Source organism: Giraffa tippelskirchi, chromosome 1, assembly GCF_054371585.1.
Source record: "Giraffa tippelskirchi isolate mGirTip1 chromosome 1, T2T-mGirTip1v1.2.pri, whole genome shotgun sequence".
NCBI classification, from domain to species: Eukaryota; Metazoa; Chordata; class Mammalia; order Artiodactyla; family Giraffidae; genus Giraffa; species Giraffa tippelskirchi.
The window spans coordinates 203,433,733-203,448,952 of NC_137275.1; the positions used below are offsets into that span (position 1 = coordinate 203,433,733).

Below are 15,220 nucleotides of genomic sequence, written 5' to 3' on the forward strand. Positions count from 1 at the left end.
ATCTTTTGGGACACAGCTAAAGCTGAATTCACATGCATAAATTGAAAAAGTGGAAAAATTGGAAATCAAGGAGTCTAATATCTATCTCACAGAGTTGTAAAGAGAAACTCAGATTAATGCAACAGATAGTAGAAAATAGGAATTAGAAAAGTACACACAAAAAAATAGCAATATAGGAAATGACTGCACACCCAGCAATAGAATCAACAAAGCCCAAAAGAAAAGGGGGGCAAGACTGATCAAGAGACAGAAAATAATGTACAGGTTATGATTATCAAAAATAAAAAATGGGATACTACTCCAGACCTTTATGTACATTTAAGAGATGAGTCGGACTTCCTTGGTGGCACAGTGGTTAAGAATTTGCCTTTCAGTGCAGGGGACACAGGTTCAGCGTTTGCTCTAGGAAGATCCCACATGCTAGGGAGTAACTCAGCCTGTGTGCCGCAACTACTGAGCGCCTGCACTCTAGAGATCGAGAGCCACAACTCCAATTATCAAGCCCACATGCTGCCACTATGGAAGCTCACGTGCCTAGAGCTTGTGCTCTACAACGAGAGAAGCCACTGCAGTAAGAAGCCTGCACACCACAATGGAGAGTAGCCCCTGCTCACCACAACTGGAGAGAGCCTGTGCAAAGCAAGCAAAACCCAATGCAGCCAAAAATAAATATAAATACATAAAAATTTTTTTAAAAAAGATCTGGCTCCAAAACAAGCAAAACAGCAACAACAATAAAAAGATAATGAGTGGACCTTATGCAAAACTTTATACCAGTGAATTTGAAAAAGTAGATAAAATTGATTAATTCCTATGAAATATAAATTGCCCAAGTTAACAGAAGAAAAAAAAAAACTGAACGGTCTTATATATAAAACAGAAACTGAATCAATAATTAAAAACTTTTTCACAAGAAGAAATTTCAGGACTAGATGATCTTATCAATGAATTGTACTAAAAATTCAATGATGAAATTATATCAGATCTATACAACCTCTTCTAGAGAACAGAAAACAATAGACTACACCTGTATTTCTTTTATGAGAACAGTGTAACTTGATATTAACTCTGACAAAGACATTACAATAAAGGAAAACTATAAAACTATACCCCCCATAAAATAAATGCAAAAATACTCTACAAAAAAAATGGTAATCCAAGTAAAGTTACATTTAAAAACAATAGAAATCATAAAAAATTGAGGTTTTGTTAAGCCCGCATATGTTGGTCAATGTAGTTCATCACATTAATGGAAAGAAAGAGATGAATCAATATCATCATCCTGTGGTTCAGTCGCTAAGTCATGTCCGACTCTTTGAGACCCTATGGACCATCACCTGCCAGGTTCCTCTGTCCATGGGATTCTCCAGGCAAGAATACTGGAGTGGGTAGCCATTTCCTTCTCCAGGGGATCGGCCCGACCCAGGGATCGAACTCAGATCTCCTGCATTGCAGGAGAACTCTTTTACTGACTGAGCCTCCAGGGAAACCCAATCATCATCCTAATAGATACAAAAAGTGCATATAAAAAATTAAAAAAAAAAAAAAAGCAGAAAAACACATCTCCCAGCAGTCTAGTAATAGAAGGATATGTCCATATCTAATAAGTGGCATCTGTATATACCTCCATCAAATATCAAACTTAATTATAAAACATTAACAATCTTGCTCCTTTGAGATCCAGAGGAAACAAGGATCACTTGAATTTGATATTGTTCTTGAGGCCCTTACTCGTGCAATATGGCAAGAGAAAGAAATAAAATACATTTATAAATAAAATATATCTTACAAAAATATGAGAATTAGAAGACATTATTTGTACACATATGCTTAGTAAGTAGAAAAGATGAACCTACAAATAAATTATTAGAATTTATGTGTGCTTAGTAGGAATGCTGAATAAAAAGTCATTTGCATTACAATAAATCAGTAAAAGCTTAGTGAGAAAAATATTATAAATTTATCACAGTACAGTACTATATTATGTTAGTTGGGTACCTAGACTAACATTGTTGGACTTACAAACAAATTAAATGTATAAACATGCTCTTGCAACGGAACTCATTCATATGTAGGGGACTTACTGTACCAAGTTCTCTTCATCACTAAGAGTAAAATGACAGATCACAAAACAGCAGAAGATATTTGCAACATATGAAAACAAAATAGCACTCAGAATATATAAAGAACTTCTACAAATCAATTAAAAGCAACCAAATAGATAAATAGGAAAGTCACATGAAAAAAGTCACCAAAAAAAGAAGTCACATGAATATTCAAATGGCCAAGAAACCTTATTAATCTACAAGGAGACAAAAATTAAAACCCCAATGTGATACAAATATATACCTACATGAATTTTGAAATTATAAAGACTCACAAGTGAAAAGGATGTGGAGCAACTGGAACTCTGGTGGTGATGCAAATCAATTCAACCTCTTTGGAAAAAAGATTGAATTACCTAGTAAATTTGAAGGGTGACATATCATAAAACACAGCATTTTCACTCCTTGTAATGTACCCTAATGCTGATTGATGCCTATTATATGTCAGGAACTCTCCCAGGAGTTTTGTAAACCTTAATCCTAATACTTCCTATGAACCTATGAACTCTAATACTTCCTATGTTCCTTCATAGGAACCATGAATAATTCCTATGGTATTATTTTTCCCATATTTGGAGCAACTAATAACTAGCTTAAAGTTACATTGCTAACAGCAATAGAGGGGAGATTCCAACTTAAATCAACCCAAATTCAGACCTCAAGAATGAGCATATACTTCATTCCTTTGGTATGTATGTAATTATATGAAATAGTCACTATCCTAACAAACTGTATGTATGTCTCTGTCTTTTCTTAAGCATCTAGAGCTGCACACAGGAGAACTGTCTCTTGGTTTTCAGGTGAAACAGAGAAGCAGAGCCAAGAAGTTGAGGCCTTTCTGATCAGCCCTCAGCAATGTAATGGACGTTGGGGAATAAATATTATCTTTTCTTCATCTGGAGTAGATAACTTTAAGCTTGTTCCACATTATCTCTCTGAAGTCCTCAACAAAACTGAGTCCTGGCCTCCTGCTTTTCTCCCATCCCTGTCTCACTTCCTGCTCTCCTACTGGGCCTAACTGGGATCAACTTCTAAATAAACCACTTGCCCTGGGGTTCTTCTCTCCAAGTCTGTGTTGGAATTCAACTCAAAAAGCCAACCTTACATAAAGATAGTAACCAACTTCTTATATGGCGGCATTAATATCTTAAATTGCTGTGAATCATTTGATATTGATATTGTATATGCATGTGTCCATGTTAAGTTGCTCCACTATGTCTGACTCTTTGTGACCTTTTGGACCATAACCCACCAGACTCCTCTGTCTATGGAATTCTCTGGGAATAAATACTGGAGTGGGTTGCCATTTCCTCCTCCAGGGGATCTTCTGGACCCAGGAATTGAAGCTACCTTTCTTATGTCTCCTGCATTGGCAGGTAGGTTCTTTACCACTAGTGCCACCTGGGAAGCACTTAATGATATCAGGAACCACATTATTCATTAGGCATTGAAGGAATCAATCATTAATGACATTACGTCCCTTCTTTCCTAAAATATTCCTCCAGAAGTTTGCCAAATGTCTAAAATTTCTACTACTAAAATTTATTATTTTGGCATTAAAGGAATAGTTTTCAAATTACTGAAAGTAACACAGATCTTATAGCAGGAACGAATACAACTTTGTAAAACAACTATACTTCAGTTTAAAAAAAAGCAGAACCCCTATATATAATTAACAGAAAAATCAGGATTCTCTCTTGAAAAAGAATATGGGGGTTTCTGGATTTCATGCACTGGACTTTCACTCCCTTAATATTCCTCTAAAGAACATGTAAGCTCTAGTTTATAAAGTCAGAATAGCTCTGAGTTTTGCATTTAAATTCTCAAGAAATTTTTTTTCATGTCATGACATTTTTCATGTCACTTGTTAAACACAAAATTCCAAAGAAAGAGGAGAGAACTTTGACCACTGTGTTAATGGCATTTAACCAGGAGCTTTGTTCTTCCTCTGTAATGAATAATCCTGCAGAATCATTAACCAGTTATAGATAAAAAAACAACAACAACAAAAAAAGTGGCTCAGACTGGTAAAGAATCGGCTGCAATGCAGGAGACCCATGTTGGATCCCTAGGTCAAGAAGATCCCTTGGAAAAAGGAATGGCTAGCCAGTCCAGTATTCTTGCCTGGAGAATCCCATGGACAGAGGAGCCTGGTGGGTTATATCCATGGGGTCGCAAACAGTTGGACACGACTGGGTGACTAAGAGGGTTAAGAAACATGTCCCGATAACACGGGTGATAACGCAGGAGCTGAGATTTGTTTCTATTGTCTGTTATTTCAAAGTTCATATATTTTATATAATTCATTACAAGAAAGCCAGCTATTAGTGAAACCATGGGAAAAACAAGCAAAGTTACTGTTTTTATTAGAGTAATTGAGCAAAGATGGATCCAGAATGTTTCCACCAAGGAAAATGCTCCATGAAGTGAGAGTGAATATCCACAGGCATCCCTCCTCCTGTCTCTACCTCAGTCTCATGCTAGAAAGATTTCAAAGGCAAGTGATGAGAGCACAATAAGTTACATTTTCAGGTGTCTGCATTCGCCTGGTCTATGCATACCCATTCTGTACATCTTATCTACACCAGTCACTTGATCCTTAACATAACTTTCCCTGGTTGCAGTGTTTTGAATGAAAAGGCAAGAAGCAACAGAAAAAGCAGAGAGAGAAGTGGAAATACTAATTGCTACAGTCCAGGCAAGAGGCACTGATGGCTTGGATGTGAATGTGAAAATGGAGACAAAGGGGAAGAATTGAGATCTAATTTGGACCGAGAATTGAGAAGACATGATGATGAACTGGGTGGTAGTTGAGGCAAGGAAACACGGGTGATGTCAAGCTTCTGATTTAGTCAAGGAGGTGTATGACCATGTGGATGGGAAGGCCGAGATGAGTAGGTTAGGAAAAGAAAAGGTGAGGAGAGGTGAAAATCAGAGTTCTGTTGGTTTTTTTTTCCAGATGCCCCCAGCATGCAGGTAAAGACATCAGACAGTTGGCAGCAACTGCAGAGAAAGGAAGGTTAAGAGAGAGTTTGTTGTTAAGATGGATGATATCTAACCAGCAGAGGAGGGTAAATTGATAATGTGGGGGGAAAGGAAGTAATTGCTTGAGAAAAGCCTCTCAGGAGAAGTTGAGGGTTAGAGCAGCCAAAAGACAGGTGAGTTGAGGGAGTTACTTGTAGGTAAAAAGGCAAGATTATGAGCCTAAAATGAGGAGAGGCAGGTGAAGGTGACATCTGAGAACTCAGAAACCTAGAGGTGTGGAAAATCACTTTAAAAGCAGCAGAGCATTAACACTCGAGGAACTGGTTCTTCATCCTCTGGAGTTTTAATGGTTGTACCTAACTTTAGAGTTGGAAAAAAATGGATATGGGAATTTTGGAGAACTATAGTTAGGGAAAAATTTGTATACAAATGAATATGTGGCCATTAAATTGGAGCCCAGAGCACCACAGCTACATTTGACTGTATTCCAATTTCTACAAGCAGTTAGGATCTGGAGATGGTATACCTCAAGTTTATTATTTTGGCCCTTGTGGTAAATACAACACTATGGTGATGGAACTGCTGGGCCCTATTTTGGAAGATTGTTTGATTTGTGCGACAGAACATTTTCTCTTAAAAGGGTTCTCATGATAGCTATCCAACTGATTTCTCATGTGGAATATGTCCATTCAAAGAACTCGATACACAGAGATGTAAAACCTGAGAACTTCTTAACAGGTTGTCCAGGAAACAAAACCCAGCAAGTTATTCATTTTATAGATTTTGGTTTGGCAAAGGAATATATTGATCCAGAGACAAAGAAACATATACTATACAAAGAACACAAAAGTCTTACAGGAACAGCTAGATATATGAGCATAAACACACATTTAGGGAAAGAACGAAGTAGAAGGGATGACTTAGAAGCTTTAGGTCACATGCTCATGTATTTTCTGAGAGGCAGTCTTCCTTGGCAAGGTTTAAAGGCTGACACATTAAAAGAGAGGTATCAGAAAATTGGAGATACAAATGAGCCACACCAAGAGAAGTGTAATGTGAAAATTTTCCAGAAGAAATGGCAATGTAGCTTCGTTATATAAGAAGGCTAGATTTTTTAAAAAAACCAAATTATGACTACCTAAGAAAACTTTTTATTGACTTGTTTGATCGAAAAGGATATATGTTTTATCATGAATATGACTGGATTGGTAAATAGTTGCCTACTCTAGTGGGTGCATTCAGCAAGATCCTACTCTGTATATCAAACAGAGGAGCACATCCACACGGAGATAAGATACAATCCAAAAAGCAGGTTTGCTGTCCTTTTAGGTATGTAATGTCTTAATTTATTTCTGTATTATTTTCTCACTGTTTATAAGTGTATTTGGTGTTTTATCATGCCCAGATGACAGTTTTATATGTGCGTGCATTTGTGCATGTGTTTGCACATGTGCGTATACATACTTTTATATATATACTGAATGATTGAAATACGTATCCTTTTCTTCTATAAAACAGACTGTATACAGACATATTAAGGATAAAAATGCACATATTTTCAATAGATAGGCTATTTTCCCTAATGTTCACATTAAAATTGTTTAACCATAAATCTTGATTAGTGGTGTTAGTATAAACTTTGAGAATATTGTTCTGTTAGAATGGAAGTGTTTGGATACCCTGTTGTAATGAATTGTAATAGTAGTTGTTCTTTCTAACTGTAGTCTAGTTTAGTGTAATAAATTATCTACTGAGTTCTGTTATTTGAAAGCTACTGCCCTCCACATTGCAGAAATGCAGAAGTAAGGAAAAACATATACCCTGTGAGAAATGACTTTGTAATGAGTGGTTAAGAGCTCGCTAAGCCTCTGGAATCAATCAGACCTGGATATGCAAGGTTACTCATTCACTCAAAACCTCAGTTCTCATCTATAAAATAGAAATAATGTGTGTTAATTCCTAGCATATAGTAAGCTTTCATTAAGTCTCAACTTTTGTGGCTGGTGTTCCTGTTATCATTATTACAATAAATTCACAAATAACTACATAACAATGCAGAATAAACTCTACCATGGGAGATACATTAATAAAATGCCATGAAGTATCATTGGAATGTGTAGGATCTATAAAGATTTTATGCGAAGGTGGTTTTTGAGAGGAGCATGAAGAAAAAATGGAATTTTTAAAGGCAGGCTAAAGAATAAGAGAATTCTGGAGAGAGTGAGCATTAAAAAAATATAAAGCAAAAGTTTAAAAATGTGGAATATGTTTCAGGAGAAATAAGCAGTTGGTTTGGAGCAGAGAGCAGGGTCAAGACAAGATATAGAAGATTCATTGAAGAGTTTGTATTTCCTGGGTAAGATAAATTGGAAGCTCTTGAATTTTTGAGCAACATTTTCACTCTCTTCATTTTGTATAAAGAAACCTTACTGAATCCATATTTGAAACATAATTATTGCTGTCATCTTGAATTAAACATGATTGCAGCCATGAAATTAAAAGACGCTTACTCCTTGGAAGGAAGGTTATGGCCAACCTAGATAGCATATTTAAAAGCAGAGACATTACTTTGCCAACAAAAGTCCGTCTAGTCAAGGCTATGGTTTTTCCAGTGGTCATGTATGGATGTGAGAGTTGGACGGTGAAGAAAGCTGAGCACCGCAGAATTGATGCTTTTGAACTGTGGTGTTGGAGAAGACTCTTGAGAGTCCCTTGGACTGCAAGGAGATCCAATCAGTCCATCCTAAAAGAGATCAATCCTGGGTGTTCATTGGAAGGACTGATGTTGAAGCTGAAACTCCAATACTTTGGCCACCTCATGTGAAGAGTTGACTCATTGGAAAAGACCCTAATGCTGGGTGGGATTGGGGGCAGGAGGAGAAGGGGACGACAGAGGATGAGATGGTTGGATGGCATCACTGACTCGATGGACATGGGTTTGGGTAGACTCCAGGAGTTGGTGATGGACAGAGAGGCCTGGTGTGCTGCAATTCATGGGGTCACAAAGAGTCGGACACGACTAAGCGACTGAACTGAACTGAACTGAATTAAACAGTATCTTTAGAATTTTTGGTTATAACCCTTTTTGGAGAGGGGTAGTGTGCTATATTTTTTGTAGCCCCTCAGGGTTGAGGTGGATGTTAAAAAAATGAAATCAAAGAAGAAACACAACTTACTAAAAATCATAGTCAAATAAAATGCCACATTTAGGAAGTATTTATAATACTATGCTTTAAAGTATAGACAATTTAAAAAAGATTAGTTTTATAATTTTGCCTTAGAAAAACTGGGCAGTAAAGGGTCTTATACATAAATTACTTCAAGTATAAATTAAAAGACATTTATAGCTTGAGTACTCTGATAAGATGCTGTATGTGGAAAGAAATGGGAGAAGTGAAGACTTGGAGTATGTGTTTTATAAATCAGTTAATTTCTCAAATGTATGTAGAACAAGACCAGTAATTCATGTTCTATGAAGATCTCCACTTGAGCTATTAGGTATTGTAATAAATGAAGCTCTTCTTTTACTGTTGAATTAAATTATTCTTGAAATAAATTTAAATATTTTAAAGTTTAAAATAAAGAAAGAAAGAAAAGCAGCAGAGCACATATCCTAGGGTTTGCCGTAGAATGGCTCCGTAGTCTGAGAACTCACTTGAAATTTGCAGTCAATTTAAAAGTGGTTTGGTTTTTCTCACAAGCCCAGATTAATTGGATGCATGTTTGGAACAACTGGACCATTGACCCTTACATAGAAGCGTGGAGGAACTGAACTCAAGGTGTCATTCAGAAGTGATTGAAATGATGCATATTTTGGTGCGGATTTGTGGATGATAAAGAAAGGGGAATTGAAACGAGGGAAGAGGGCAGGACACAAGATTTAAAAGAATTACATACATATGTACCCCAATGTTCACTGCAGCACTATTTACAATAGCCAGGACATGGAACCAACATTTTGTAGCTGTCTATCTACAAATGGGTTAATAAAGAAATCATGGTACATATATACAATGGAATATTACTCAGCCATAAAAAAACAACGAATTTGAGTCCACTGTAGTGAAATGGATGAAACTGGATCCTGTTATACAGAGTGAAGTAACTCAAAAAGAGAAAAACAAATATTGCGTATTAGCACATATATGTGGAATCTAGGAAAATGATATTGATGAACCTATTTGCAGGGAAGGAATGCAGATGATGTAGTAGAGAATGGACTGTGGACACAGTTGGAGAAGGAGATAGTGGGACAAACGGAGAAAATAGAATCGACATATATACACTACCACGTGCAAAATACATAGCTGATGAGAAGTTGCTATATAACACTGGGATCCAAGCCTGGCACTCTGTGATGACCTAAAATGGTAGGATGGGGGAAGGGAGGAAGGCTCAAGAAGGAAGGGACACGCGTATAGTTATGATGGATTCATGTTGTTGTACGGCAGAAACCAACAGAACATTGTAAAGTGATTTTCCTCCAATTAAAAAATAAAATAAAATAAAAAAAGAATGACATAGCCTGAGGACACAACATATACTGATTAGAACCAAATAGGTGCAAGATGGCAGACCAGCTGACTTCCACTAGACCTTTAGCCTTAGGATAAGCTCAACTTAACACATCAACAAACCAAATGGCACATCCATCAGCAACATGACAGTTCTGAGGCCAAATATCAAAGATCAAAAAGTGGTCAGTGACCCAATTTCTGGAAACCCCTACCTCTTCCCCCAAATTGCTGGAATAACCATTGCACTCATCAGTCTATGAAATTATCCAGCTCATAAAAACTAACCACACCATATTTTGAGGTTGCTCTTGCCTTCTGAGATAGCCAACACCCTGCCTTTGGGGAGTGTTTCTCTCTAAATAAATCTGCTTACCTATCACTTTATCTCTCATTAAATTCTTTCTGCAATGGGACATCAAGAAACTGAGTTTCATTAAGTCCTGAAACCAAGTGTGTGATCTTAGTTAAAAGGCGATGGGTTCAAGTCCCAAACTGAGTTACATGGTTTCAGTAAGTCCATGCATTGGAAATCCAAATGAGACTTAAGAACTGCTAGCGGAGTTAATTAGGATAAGTGAGCTGGAAGACTAGGAAGCAACAGAGTGAAAAGGGATCGCAGCTCTGCTCTAAGACATGGTGACCTGATAGTGGGAGGTGTAATTCTGGGAAGGAGGTGTTGAGTGGGAGAAGAGGCACTCTACCACTGCTGCATGGGCCAGCAACCCAAGGCTGAGGCTACGAAGGATGGTGGCCAGGGTATCATGAACAAGGAGACATTGGGAGAGGGGGACTACTCCATCCATTCCTCTGGCTTTCCCATCCCACCTCCTCCTCCAGTCTTCTTATTACATGATACTCAAACCTCTTTCCTTCTGAAACCACATCATGAATATCCTCATGAATGAAATCCTACCAAAGCTTTGCCTCTCCCTGGATTTCCGGACTTTCTCACCGGCTTCATTTCTCTGGATTTGCCACAAAATCACACATTCTCTCCTCCTGAAGTTCCCCAGTGACACTGACCTCCTCACTGTTCCCAAATGTACCCTCTATTCTTCAACATTCTGAACTCAACCCATCTTTCTATTAGATGCAGAAGCCTGAAGAAGCATCTACTTCCACAGGCCTGCTTTTGAGATGAGTGGCCTCTGTGTTCTTTGATCTACATTAGCAAAGTGCACATATTAGGATGTGTATGAGCAAGATTACATAGATTTGTACACAGTTCACTTCTCCATGTTCATTATGACTGCAGAAAGCACTCAGCACAGGTCCTATCTGATTTATAGGTATAGATTTGAAAGACTTTAGTATTTCCAGACAAACAATCCTGAAGAATTAACAAATCCAGGTACCCTGTGGCCTGGCATGGCCCCAGCTATATGAGAAGGCCACACCAGTCAAGGCCCTTGATCATATGAGGAGGGGGAGCATCTCTTATATAGACCTCTGGAATTAAGTCAGAATGAGAGAACAACTAGGTCGTGAGTTGTTATATACAAATAAAGAGAAATAGAAGTCTAACTGGACGTAAATAGCAACTGATAACAAATATGTCAACTTTGATTTCCTGGGAAACATTATACTTTTTATATGCCGTTTATTGTTTGCTCCAAAATGCACACTTAAAGACATTCTTAAAGGGAATTTTTTTGTGTAGTCTGAACAATGTAAAACTGAATATGTTCTATTTTTGAACCCCTACACATAGCTGCAACAGGAAAAAGCTTTCACATTAATCAGTAGGAGTCTTCCAGATTCTACAAGAAACTTGGTTGCTCTTTCTATGGACTGTTTTTTATAGCCCACAGCTTACTAGTTATGTGGGATACGAGAATGGTGGTCCACACCCTGACAAAACATCACAATGCTGGCAGCAAGAACTCTCATGTCTCAAGTCCGTCTTCACCTATTGTAATGAGACAGTGATGCAGCTTTTCTCAGTGCATGGGGGCCAAACCCATTGAACTTGGTACATCCTCTTGTCCTTGCCTGCTGTGTCTGAGGTACTAGCTAGACTTATGCTGTTTATCAGAACTTAACCCTTGGTATTAACTATGAGCAAACTCAGTGAGATGGCCAGGGAAGCCTGGCATGCTGCAGTTCATGGGGTCACAAAGAATCGGACATGACTTAGCGATTAAACAACAACCACCCTTGGTATCAACAACCTAAGGAATCCTGAGAGCCCCCTCCTCACATTAGTATGGAATTCTCATTCATTCTGAGCAGAGGAACCAATACCACCTCCAAATGGCACAGTGTGATCAAACTCTGAACTTTATCTCTCTCCATCAAAAAAAAAAAAGGCAAAAGCAAACATGTGTAGCTTCATGGATCAGAAATGGGTCAGAAACACCGTCAGAAGTTTGGGGCCTGAAACTGAAAGCTGCAACCACAGGCCAGTAGACTTCAGAGATAGAAATAGACTGGTATTCTCTTACACTCAGTATGTGTTGGAGGGCTAGAGCCAGGCTTACTGCTTAACTCTAGCCCTGTGATGAGGGGCTGCTGAGCCTGGTGTAAAAGCCACACCTGGGTGAGTCAGCTACTTGGCAATCACATGCATCTTGCCAGGACCTGGACAAGCCAGGTTGCCTTAGGAATCTGATTTTATAAACTGATGATGTAACCCCAGGGAAGGAACCCCAAGCTATGCCTGTGGCAACTGTGGCCCATATGAAGCCACGGACAGTGAAAGTGATAACAAAACTGCTACAATAGTGAATAAACAGAAAAAACTAAAATTTGCTATTCAAGATGCGTTTCCCACCTAAAGTTCAGAGCACACAACAGAAATTAATACTAATCAAGGAAACAACTATTAGAATGTTCACTCCTGACTAATGAAGTAGTGAGTGAGTGAAGTCTCTCAGTCATGTCCGACTCTTTGAGATCCCATGGACTGTAGCCTACTAGGCCCCTCCGTCCATGGGAATTTCCAGGCAAGAATACTGGAGTGGGTTGCCATTTCCTTCTCCAGGGGATCTTCCTGACCCAGGGATTGAACCCAGGTCTTCAACATTGTAGGCAGATGTTTTACCGTCTGAGCCACCAGGGAAGTCTAAAATAGCTACCATGTTTATATCTTTGGAGAGCTAAAGGAAGGTGGGTCAGCACTAAAAAACAAGTACTTAGAAGGAAAACACGGGGAACATGTGTACATTAAAAGAAACAAACAAAAACAGTTTGAAATCTTAGAAATGACAGATGTGTTAGCTGCTCAGCCATGTCTGACTCTTTGCAACTTCATGGACTATAGCCTGCCAGGCTCCTCTGTCCATGGAATTCTCCAGGCAAGAATGCTGGAGGGGTTGCCCTTTCCTTCTCCAGGAATCAAACCTGGGTCTCCTCCATTGCAGGTGGCTTCTTTACTATCTGAGCCACCAAGGAAACCCAATACAGACACTGACATTTTAAAAAACTTTTGAAGGATAGGACAGACATTACTCAACTCTTTCTTTCTTTGGAAGAGAATGGAGTAAATAAGAAGATAAAACTAAATAGCTCCTGTCTAGAACACAGGGCAGAGAGAGAGACAACTGAAAATATTAATTCATAGTTGAAAAGCCTGCTGATTAATTTCCAGATAGGAGGAAGAACTAAATAACAGAATCATTAGAAATTAGTCTATTCATACTGGGGTGAAACTGAATAATATCAAAGGTAAAAAGAAAGCTTAAAAAATTACCAGAGAAGACAGACCAACAAAAAGCTGATAATTAGATGATAGATTTTAAAATTAGTAGTAACAGATGCCCGAAGACAATGAAATAACTTTTGTCTTAAAATCATAACTTGAAATCTAGAATTCTGTGTGTTGAGTAGAAAGCATTAGTCAGAAAGGAAATCTTTGAATAGGAAAAAGGAAAATACATCAAGATAAGATATTTAAAATTGATAGCTAAAATACATAAATTCAGGAAAACCTAATCTTGGATAAAGGCCCCCACTGGCTCAGCAGATAGACAATCCGCCTGCTATGCAGGAGACACAGGTTCAATCCCTGGGTCAGGAAGATCCCCTGGAGGAGGAAAAAGCAACCCACTCCATTATTCTTGCCTGGAAAATCCCATGGACAGAGGAGCCGAGTGGGCTATGGTCCAAAAGGTTGAAAGAAGTCAGACACGACTGAGCATGCACAAGTCCTATCTTGGAAAAGATGGAAAACACAAGAAAAGCTGGACAGAATTGGGAAGTAGCTTCCATTTCTTTAAGCCCCACCCCCACCTAAGAACACAGGAACATCTGACAAATCTTCATTACCTCTTACTTGACTTTGATTTGATAATTGCCCCCCTCACCTTAGTGTAAAAGTATTATAATAGGCAAATCCACATTCAAATGAACCAGACAATAACTGGGAATTAAACTGTAATCTGGAGAAAGGTACAGAGGGAAATTTGAAAGGATTTCTTTTATAGACCCAGAAGAAAGTTGTGTAATATATGTAGCAAAAGGGGTTATTTTGATTTTCAGTACTTGCAAAAGGCAGATTGGCTCACCAACTTCATGTCTGGAAGAAAATCTCAGGGCTCAGGATTAGGAAAATCCACTTTCCTTATTCTGAGGCTCTATGCAGGATTTGGGGCCTTCCCTGGTGGCTCAGATAGTAAAGAATCCTCTTGCAATGCAGGAGACCCTGGTTTGATCCCTTGGTAGGGAAGATCTCTTGGAGAAGGGAATGGCTATCCACTCCAGTATTCTTGCCTGGAGAATCCCATGAACAGAGGAGCCTGGTGGGCTACAGTTCATGCAGTTGTAAAGAGTCAGACATGACTGAGAAACTAAGCACACACATGCAGAATTCAGAGAAATCCAAACAGCTTATTTTAGAGATTTCTTTCAGGGATCACCCAGAAGCGCAGTGGAGAGCATCAAATCTATACCCAGCTAAGTTATCATTCAATAATAGGGGTAAAACTTAGACATTTTCAAAAGTGCAAAGTAATTTACCATTCAGAACCGTTTTCTTAAAATGGGGTGGGAAATACCTAGAGAGACAGAAGAAACACTAGTAAGCTAAACAACTATAAACGTGCTTATAAAATCTAATGGATTATTACAGGTAAGAAAAGTAATAGCTAGAATCTTTTCTTCTTAAAGAAGGAGTAAAATTAAAATATTATGCAGTAATAAGACACATGGGAACAGGAGATTTAGAGGGTAGTAAAAGCACTTAAAGATTCTTATTTTGTTTAGAGAATGCACAATGTGAAGACCAGATTGTGAACTTAACAAAATCAATTCTTATATGACGGTGATTTCTAAAAGGTTTCACATTTGTGTGTGCTCAGTTGTGGCAGACTCTTTGTGATCCCACGGGCTGTAGCCTGCCAGGCTCCTCTGTCCATGGAATTTTACAGGTAGGAATACTGGAGTGTGTTGCCATTACCTCCTTCAGGGGATCTTCCCAACCCAGGGATCAAACCCATGTCACTTGTACCCACTGCACTACCTGAGAAGTTTGATTCAAAACTAAATAAATAAGACTAATTGTATTGAGTTTAATACAGGACAAGTTTTCAATTTTATTTTTCTATGATCATGAGTTGATTAACAGAAAAGTAGCTGGAAGAATAGCAAGAGCGTTGGGAACTTCAGGGATCCCTA

At 38.4% G+C, this 15,220-nt stretch overlaps 1 pseudogene; it reads left to right on the top strand.

Moving 5' to 3' along the window:
- The first annotated feature begins 5,654 nt into the window (after positions 1 to 5,654).
- On the top strand, positions 5,655 to 6,306 carry LOC145516443 (casein kinase I pseudogene; annotated as a pseudogene).
- Positions 6,307 to 15,220: the final 8,914 nt, after the last annotated feature.